This window comes from Arachis hypogaea, chromosome 19 (assembly GCF_003086295.3).
Source record: "Arachis hypogaea cultivar Tifrunner chromosome 19, arahy.Tifrunner.gnm2.J5K5, whole genome shotgun sequence".
Lineage (NCBI taxonomy): Eukaryota > Viridiplantae > Streptophyta > Magnoliopsida > Fabales > Fabaceae > Arachis > Arachis hypogaea.
Genome location: NC_092054.1, coordinates 71,641,606 through 71,651,260, shown reverse-complemented (window position 1 = coordinate 71,651,260; position 9,655 = coordinate 71,641,606). Strand labels below are relative to the sequence as shown.

At 36.9% G+C, this 9,655-nt stretch overlaps 1 long non-coding RNA gene across 1 annotated transcript; it reads left to right on the top strand.

Annotated features, from left to right (window-relative positions):
• Positions 1-8,090: 8,090 nt before the first annotated feature.
• On the top strand, positions 8,091-9,102 carry LOC112777524 (uncharacterized). Its single transcript, XR_003190448.3, has 3 exons — positions 8,091-8,435; positions 8,560-8,706; positions 8,977-9,102. It is a non-coding gene; the product is annotated as an uncharacterized lncRNA (long non-coding RNA).
• The last annotated feature ends 553 nt before the right edge of the window (positions 9,103-9,655 follow it).

Genomic DNA, 9,655 nt, shown 5'->3' with positions numbered 1-9,655 from the left:
GAGGCAATAACACAAACACCTTACTAGCAATAAGAAAAGAGAAATAAAAAAATAAAGTAAATGACAAAAACGAAAAAAAAATGTCTAATCTAGATAATCAACCAACCGGTAGTTTGTTAATCACAATTAATCCCCGGCAACGGTGCCATAAAACTTGATGAGTCCAATTCACACCCCCATTCAAAAATGGTGAATTAGTTCTTTTGGAAAGCGCACCAAAATTATCGTCAAGTAATAACCCATAGTGGAGTGGGATCGTATCGACAGAGATTGGCAAATTTGAGCAGTTTTAATCAATTGATGAATTAGTCAAGCAGAACAGATAGATTGTGATTTGCAGAATTATAAATGACAGAAATGTAAATGGCTAAAATATAAAGGGAAGCAATAAAGTGCAGACATGGAAATAATTATGTGAACCCACACAACCCAAGCCCTCGCATCCACCAACCGAAGGTGGAGGAACTTAGAGACATTCTCCCCGAATCGTGTTCGTGCACGGAGGACCATGCAATGCTTGAGTGTGGGGGAGGATTCGTCATTTTGGGGTGTAAACTTTCTTTTCTAAACACTTTGCAGTTTATTTTGTTTTCTTTTATTATGTTTCTTGTAGATATTTGAAGTGTTTTTGATTGTTGCATTGCATTTTTCTTTTAGTATATACATATACATATATATATATATATATATCTTAGCTTATTTCTAGTTGTTGCATTTGGCATTTTTTGCTTTTGCATAGTATATATTTTATAGATAGAAGTTGTGATTGGATGACGTGAACAGTATAGCACCTAGTTCAATTTTGTCCTAATTGTTCATGTTAATTTTTTTTGCAATGTTGAAAATTATGAATAGAACTAGAGAAGTTTTTGAAATTGCATCCATCACATCATACATACATATAGGAAATAACTTTTGGTGAAAAACAACAAGGATTTTCCAAGAATTTTGTTATAGGGCATTCTATTGAATTGATTGAGAAAATTGTTTTCAAACTTGCTTGAATGATTTTTATGGAACATAGAAGACAGATAGAACAAAATACCATGTGAGTTTTTGAGCCTTGATGAGTGGTTACATATTCTAACCACTAATTTTGTTCATTGTGTGATATATCTCTTCTATGATTGTAATCTTGGTTTTGCTTGATTCTTTATTCTCAATAGTTGATGTTTGAATGCATTTAGCATGATTGAGGCAATCTTTGAATTAAACTCACTCACCCATATAGCCTTACCCTTGCCTCTACCCTTGTTAACCCCTTTTGAGCTCTTTAATCCCCTTTATTCTAATTATTAGCACATCATAATCCTAAGCAAAAAACCATGAATTACCTTGAATTGCATCTTTTATTAGCTTAGATTGAGATGTGTGTGTCATTTAAGTGTGAGGGAAATTTTGGGAAGCACTGGTAGAAAAAATTCTGTTTTGGGTAATTATTGAAAAATTTGAAAAAAATGGGTGCACATTCATGTGTCAATTTACTTTAACCATATGCATTTGTCATAGAAAAAGAAAAAAAGAAAAAAAATGAATAAAGAATGCATATGTGTTTTGAATAGAAACTAAGGCATGAATGTGTTTGAAAAGAAGTAATGGGTGGTTAGAATGCATTTTTGTGATTTGGTTAATATAGGTTGAGTTAGATACTTAAACTAATCAAGGATTCAATTGAATTAGTCCACTTAGCCATATCTATCCCACATTTACCCTAGCTACATTACAACCCTAATAAGTCCTCATGATAATTGCATTCATGCATCACTTGTTGTTGATTGTTAGATAAAAAGCAAATCTTTGAAAACATGATTAGAGGAGACTTGAGTGAATTGACCCTTAGACACCGAGTGATTAGAGTGTATACACACACCTAGTGAAGGTTCAATTACTCAATTCTATGTCTCCACCTTTCTTATCATGTATTCTTGCAAGTTGCTTCATTTTAATGAGTTAAATCAATTCTTTAGATTTTTTATTGCATTGGATTATTTCTTTACTTGGCCATATTTGTCTATAGACTTGCTTGGGAATTTGATTATTTGTTTTCACCAAATCGATAGGATACTATAGATAAATATATAGGTATAGATAGTATATACATACTTGCATGCATTTAGGTAGCTGCATTTAATAAGTTGATTACCCCTTTTTGATCATTCTCCTTGTTGGCTTAGCATGAGGACATGCTATTGTTTAAGTGTGGGAGAATTGATGAGTCCATATTTGATGATATATTTTGACTCAATTTGGATGGATTCTAGCATATGAACTCACACTTAAGCACCAAAATAGCATACTTTTGTGTTTTGTCCACAATTTGACCCTAAATGTGAAAACATACAATTTTGTGCTTGAAATGAGCAATTTAATTCTACTTTTATTCCATTTGATGCCATGACATGTTCGTTGAGTGATTTCAGGCCTTGGAGGCAAGAATGGATAGCCAAAAGTGGAAGAAAGCATGTACAAGGGAGAAAACATGAAGAAAACAAGGAAAACTACACACAGCAAAGTGTGCATGCGCACAAGTAAGTGTGCGTGCACACAAGAAAGAATTTCCATGTGTGCGTCCGCACAAGCACCTATGCGTACGCACAGGTCAATGTTCAGCCAAGTGTGTGTACGCACACACCTGTGCGTACGCACAGGACCCAACATATGATTTCATTAATGAAACACGTGCAGCGTGTTTTCTGAGGCCTTTTGGTCCATTTAGGAAGGCCTGGATGTTGATTTTGGATGCTATATGAAGGGGAATTCAACACATATGAAGTCATTAGGTTGTAGTTTTAGTTTTCATTAGATAGAAAGCATTATTAGGAGTAGAAGTAGTGTAGAGTAGATTGCTCTCTTAGGGTTTCATTTCAATTTCCATTGTAGCATTTTATAGCAAGCTTTGATTTTGGATTTTGCTTCTTTAATTGTAAGTACTCTCAATTTCCTCTTTAATTACATTATCTTTATTTTCATTCCCTTTGGTTCAAGTTACTTTGTTCATATTTGCAATTTTGTGTTTCTTGAAGTTTTGATCAATGAATTTTATGTTTCATATTTCCTTTATGTTTGATTGCTTGCCTCTTGTTGATTTTGTTGATAGTTGGTTATAGTTTGCTATTTTTTCCTTGCAATTTTCCATGTTTTACTTTTATGCACACAAGGTGTTTATGAAAATGCCATCCTTAGAATTTGAGTAGTTTTTCCCACCTTGGCTTGTGGTTTGAGTTCCTAGGATACTAGAGTCATAATGTCTGACATTTAGTGGTAATTCCTGGGTAGTTAGTTGACTCTTGTTTCCAGTGACGCTAGCTTCTTATGAAGTAGTTTTGTGAGTTAGCTAAGTCTTATGGATTAAGGTCAATTATGCTTGCTTGACTTACTCGTCGATGTAAAGGGTTAACTAGGCAAGATTGACTCATCATAATTACCATAGTTGTGGTTATGGCAACCATAGGATTCCTTGGATCCTCATTCCCAAGTCAAGGCTCTTTTATGCATATCCTAACCACTCCCATTCAGGATGTTGGGATTCTCATGGTGCAAGAGTTCTATGCTAATGCATGGGTTTCCAAAAACCATGACACTAGTGTGAACCCAAATCCAAGGAATTGGATCACCATGGTCCGAGGAAGAATCTTAGATTTCAGCCCGGAAAGTGTGAGGTTGGCGTTCAACTTGCCTCCAATGCAAGGAGATCCTCATCCTTATACTAGGAGAGTCAACTTTGATCAAAGATTAGATTAAGTGCTCTCTGACATCTGTGTAGAAAGAGCACAGTCGAAAAGGGATTCCCATGGCAACCCCATTCAACTAAGAAGGGTTGACCTAAAGCTCATAGGTAGAAGATGGTTGGAATTCATCCAACGTTCTATCATCCCCACTAATAATTGGTCAGAAGTGACTGTGGACAGATCCATCATGATTCATTGCAACATGATTGGAAGTGAGGTAGAAGTACATGAGGTGATTCCTGAAGAATTGTATAAGGTAACTGAGAAGCCTCACACCAATGGAAGGTTGGCATTCCCACACCTCATCTGTCATCTGTGCAATTCAGCTGGAATTGTCATAAATGGAGATGTCTCTATTGGGGAGGACAAGCCCATCACTAAGAAGAGGATGGAGCAAACCAGAGAGCATACACAAGAGCCTGTGCAGCTGCCTCAGTATGAGATCCCTGAGATGCCTCAAGGGATGTATTTCCTCCCAAAGCTATTGGGATCAATGGCACACTTCTCTTGGAGAATTGAGCACTAACATTGAGCAATTGAGGATGGAGCATCATGGGCATGCTACCATCCTCAATGAAATAAGAGAAGATCAAAGAGCCATAAGGGAAGACCAAAGGGCTATGAGGGAAGAACAATAATGGTAAAGGGATGACATAGAAGAAATCAAGCATCAGATTGGATCCTCAAGGAGGAGCACTAGACGCCACCATTAAAGGTGGACTTGTTCTCTTTTACCTCATTTCCTTTATTATTTTTCTGTTTTCTGTTATGTTTTGTCTGTTCTATTGTTCTAGTTGCATGATCATTAGCATTGATGTCTTAAAGTTGTAAGATGTTCCATATATCTCTCACCATGCTTAAAAGAAAATTTTTATTAAAGAATTGAGAGATACATGAATTTCAAGTTTAAAATAAGAATAGTTTAATTATGTTGATGTGGTAGTAGTGCTTTTGTTTTCTGAATATATGATTAAACAGTGCATATTTGAAGTTGAAATTTTAGAATGTTGGCTCTTGAAAGAATAAGGAAAAAGGAAAAGTATTATTGCTAATCTGAAAAATCAATAAAATTGATTCTTGAAGCAAGAGAAAGTAGCAAAAAGAAAAAGAAAAAAAAGCATGTTGCAAAAGAAAAAAAATAAAAGCATGCGAAAAAGAAAGAAAAATTGGCAAAAAGAAAAAAAATAAAAAGTAGAAAAATCCATTACTGCCCAAAAATGCAGGAAAAGGAGGGCAAAGTGAAAAAGCCAGTAACCCTTTAAACCAAAAGGCAATGGTAAAAGGACCCAAGGCTTTGAGCATTAATGGATAGGAGGGCCCAAATGAATAAAATCCAAGCCTAAGCGGCTCAAACAAGCTGTCCCTAACCATGTGCTTGTGGCGTGAAGGTGTCAAGTGAAAAGCTTGAGATTGAGCGGTTAAAGTCGTGGTCAAAAGCAAAAAGAGTTTGCTTAAGAATCTTGGACACCTCTATCTGGGGACTCTAGCAAAGTTGAGTCACAATCTAAAAAGGTTCACCCAGTTAAAGGGTCTGTGGCATTATTGGATCCGGTGGTAATACTGGAAAACAAGGTGCTTAGGGTCACGGCCAAGACTCTGACATTACAAAAAAAGGGTTTAAAATGGCATTAATAAAATGGCGGTTTTATAAATCTGCCATAATATTCGGATATAATGGCATAATCTGTTATTGCCGTAATAAGTTCGACGATTATGGCGGTTTAAAACCACCCTTATCTGGGGCCATGATTTAAAAATACCCACACACTATCTGATTCCAACCCTAATTGAAGAACTAACGCGCTGCCACATACACTATTTCTGTAAGATAACGACGCCTACCACTGGGATCTACTCTGGCGCGATCTGCTCCAGCGACAACTTTCTCCACCAAGGATCTCCTCAGTGGCGTTCTCCTCCGACTAGAATCTCCTCGCCGTTCACTGCCATCGTTCATCTCCTCGCTGCTGTCTTCAATGAGCTTCTACGATCTTGTTCTGACTTTGATCTAAAGGTTAGCCATCGCCGCTCATCTCCCTTGCTGCTTCGTTTATCACCTCGCCGCCGCAAGCAACATTGTTGCTGCTTTAGCGAGCTTCGACAAATCTCTTCACTTTTGTGATTACGTCCTTGCTCTCACCGTCGAGAACTTCCTCAAGCGCCACCTCTAGACTCTCATCTTCAATCCCAGTATGGCCAAGTCAATCCACCATGCCAGGTCCTGATCCGCCAGCGCCACATTAGGTCTTCCTTTCTTCTGTTCACTTCTTTTCTGAAATTTAGGGTTTTTAAATTCCTAATTTAATATCAATTGTTGTTTGCTTTTGCTTACTATAAAATTAAGAATCTAATTTCCTTGTTTTCTAGGCTTTTGTTAAAATTTTCTAATGTTAGATTAACCTCTCTGTATAATAGCTCTTAGATATATAATATCAGTATTACTAAAGGCATAGGATCATCACAATTCCAGTTAGATCTTCTATAATTGCTCTTAGATTTTTTCACTCAAAAATCTAACCAGAATGCCTTATTAGCTTAAAAATATTTTGAAAATATTAAATTTTGTGATTATTGGTGCACGAAATTGTGAACACACTTTTCACAACTCCGCACAACTAACCAGGAAGTGCGCTAGGTCGTCCAAGTAATACCTTACGTGAGTAAGGGTCGATCCCACGGAGATTGTAAGCTTGAAGCAAGCTGTGGTCATCTTGTAAATCTCAATCAGGCGAATTCAAATGGTTATGAGGTTTTGATAATTAAAAGATAAATAAAATAGAAAATAAGATAGAGATACTTATGTGATTCATTGGTGGGAATTTCAGATAAGCGTTTGGAGATGCTTTGTTGCTTCTGAACCTCTGCTTTCCTATTGTCTTCTTCCAACCATGCATGCTCCTTTCCATGGAAAGATGTATGATCCTCTCGGATGAAAAATACCAGGTACGATCCCTGCATGGCTAATCAACTGTTGCATTTCTCGTCTCGGATGAAAAATACCAAGTACAGCTACCGTACGACTAATCATCTGTCGGTTCCCGCTAGCGTCGGAATAGGACCCTTGTCCTTTTGTGCACTGTCACTGCGCCCAACATTCGTAAGTTTGAAGCTCGTCACAGTCATCGCTTCCCAGATCCTACTCGGAATACCACAGACAAGGTTTAGAGTTTCCGGATCTCAGGAATGCTGCCAATGGTTCTAGCCTCTACCACGAAGGTTCTAATCTCAGATTCAGATGCTCTGTTGTCAGGAGAGATGATGTGAATCGTTGATTAGAAACCCAAGAGAATATACTCCGGCTGTCATCCAATGACTACGTTGAACATCATGTAGACCGCTTGTGGTTGTCAGGCATGCGGATCTTGGCTAAGCGAGTAACGAAGATTGGGTGATTGTCACGAGTCACTCCTTCATTCCGACTTAACTGAATTAAGTACGAGAGTATATCTTGGAGAAGAAGTAGGCGTGAATTGAAAGAGAAACAATAGTACTTGCATTAATTCATGAAGAACAGCAAAGCTCCGCACCTTAATCTATAAGGTGTAGAAACTCCACCGTAGAAAATACATAAGAGAAAGAGGTCCAGGCATGGCCGAATGGCCAGCCTCCATTGTCTAAGGACTAAATGTCCATAGATGTGAAGATCTGAATACAATAGTAAAAAGTGCTATTTATATTAAACAAGTAACATAAGTTTACAGAAAATGAGTAACTAAGTGCAGAAATCCACTTCCGAGGCCCACTTGGTGTATGCTTAGGCTGAGCATTGAAGCTTTCACGTGCATAGGCCATTCTTGGAGTTAAACACCAGCTTGGGTGCGAGTTTGGGCGTTTAACTCCAGTTCTGGTGCCAGTTTTGGCGTTTTACTCCAGAAAAAGGTCTTTATTGAGCATTTGAACGCCAGTTTGGGCCATCAAATCTCGGGTAAAGTATGGACTACTCTGCATTGCTGGAAAGCCCAAGATGTGTACTTTCCAACGCAATTGAGAGCGCACCAATTGGGCTTCTGTAGCTCCAGAAAATCCACTTCGAGTGTAGGAGGGTCAGAATCCAACAGCATCTGCAGTCCTTTTTCAGCCTCTGAATCAGATTTCTGCTCAGGTCCCTCAATTTCAGCCAGAAAATACCTAAAATTATAGAAAAACACACAAACTCATAGTAAAGTCCAGAAATGTGATTTTTGCATAAAAAATAATAAAAATATAATAAAAAGTAACCAAAACATACAAAAAGCTATGTAAAAACAATGCCAAAAAGGGAATAAATTATCCGCTCATCAATTATAAAAGATCTGTTCAATATAAAACTAGGCAGATAATTGCTTCTGAGCATTTTTGTTTGTTGAAGTAGGAGATCTTATGTTATGTTTTGATCTTTGATTTAGTAATTGAAAGTTGAAACACTTGCCTGATTTGCTTTCTATATGCATGTACTAATATAATTGCAAGAATGTAATTAGATCTTATGGAAAATCAATTCTACATAGCTAATAAAGTACATAAAAGATAATATAATACATTACACAAAATCGGTACATAAGGACACTATTATAACTTGATCTTTTGATGTCTGTCAGCTATGACCATTCAGATGCGTTAGTATGTACAATAAATAATGAATTTGCTAAAGCTTTATTTTCATTGTTGTTTTGAACACAGAACTTGCTTAAAAAGTTCCACAAACGTCATCCAAAAGTCAGAACTCAGGTTCATCTAGAAGTCCTTTGCACCGTTCTATCTTTTCTTACAGTTATTTTTATTATCATTTGAATATATTTAAATGGAAGTTTAGGGTAACCAAATGTATTCTTCAAATCTTTTTAATGTGTAGATTAGCATTGCTGTGGCTGCATTGGCTGTGCATGTGCCTGCTGAAGATTGGGGAGATGGTGGTATAGTGAAATGGCTTAGGGACGAGATGGATTCTCATCCGAAATATATACCAAGATTCTTGGAGTTACTAACAGTTTTGCCAGAGGTCATAATATGATATGTGTGATTATGTGTCATCTCTCCATTTCATTAATGAGACAAATGCCTAAAGTTTGAGTTACTAAGTGACAAGTTGTTATAATTTTCAAAGTTACTGCCTTGTCGGATAGTATTTTATTCGACAAGTAATGTCATGCAGCTCGTAGATTCTTATATAAATGGTTGTGATATAGTCTTTTAATTATTGCAAGTTGATTAACAGTTTCTTTGGTTGTTCTGCATGCATACCTTTAATGTATTTTGTCTTTATAAACAGGAAGTATTAAACTATAAGATAGCAGCTCGACCTGAAAGGCATCGTCAATTTGAAAAAGAGCTTACCTCTCAAATGGAGATTGCTCTAAATATTTTAACAGCTTGTTTGTCTATTTCTGAGCTTAAAGAGCAGGCGGGCAATAAGTTCCTGTATTCTTTGTGTGTGTGTGTGTGTGTGTCCCTAAGTGGTTGGCATGACTGAGGTATTTTAAACTCAGTTTTATTGATAAATGCTCCAATAGTGATTTTTTTCTTAGTTATTGAAGAACGGAAGATTGATGGTTTAGAAGTTATAGTAAACTCTCGTTGTAAGTATATTAACCACTGCTTTAGGACTTGCCAAAAAGCTCGTCAGATTTGGATTAGCTTAAATTTGGGAATGACCGCTGAGGACTCTAGTTTGGATTTTATGTCTTGGATTCGTTCTAACCTCAACAAAAATGAGTTTCTCTTTGCAGCGGCCTTTTGGTGGATTTGGAGGGATAGGAACAATGACATCTTCCATCAAGATGATCCATGGAGTAAGGAGAAAATTGTTCACTTAGTTCAACATGCTGCTCGCGATTTCTCTAAGGTTGTTACCAACCAAAAACATATTATTCCTTCCTCTTTGCAATATAACTGGGAACCACCTCCAATGAATGTCTGTAAAATGAACTGCGATGCAAGCGTTTTTGAAA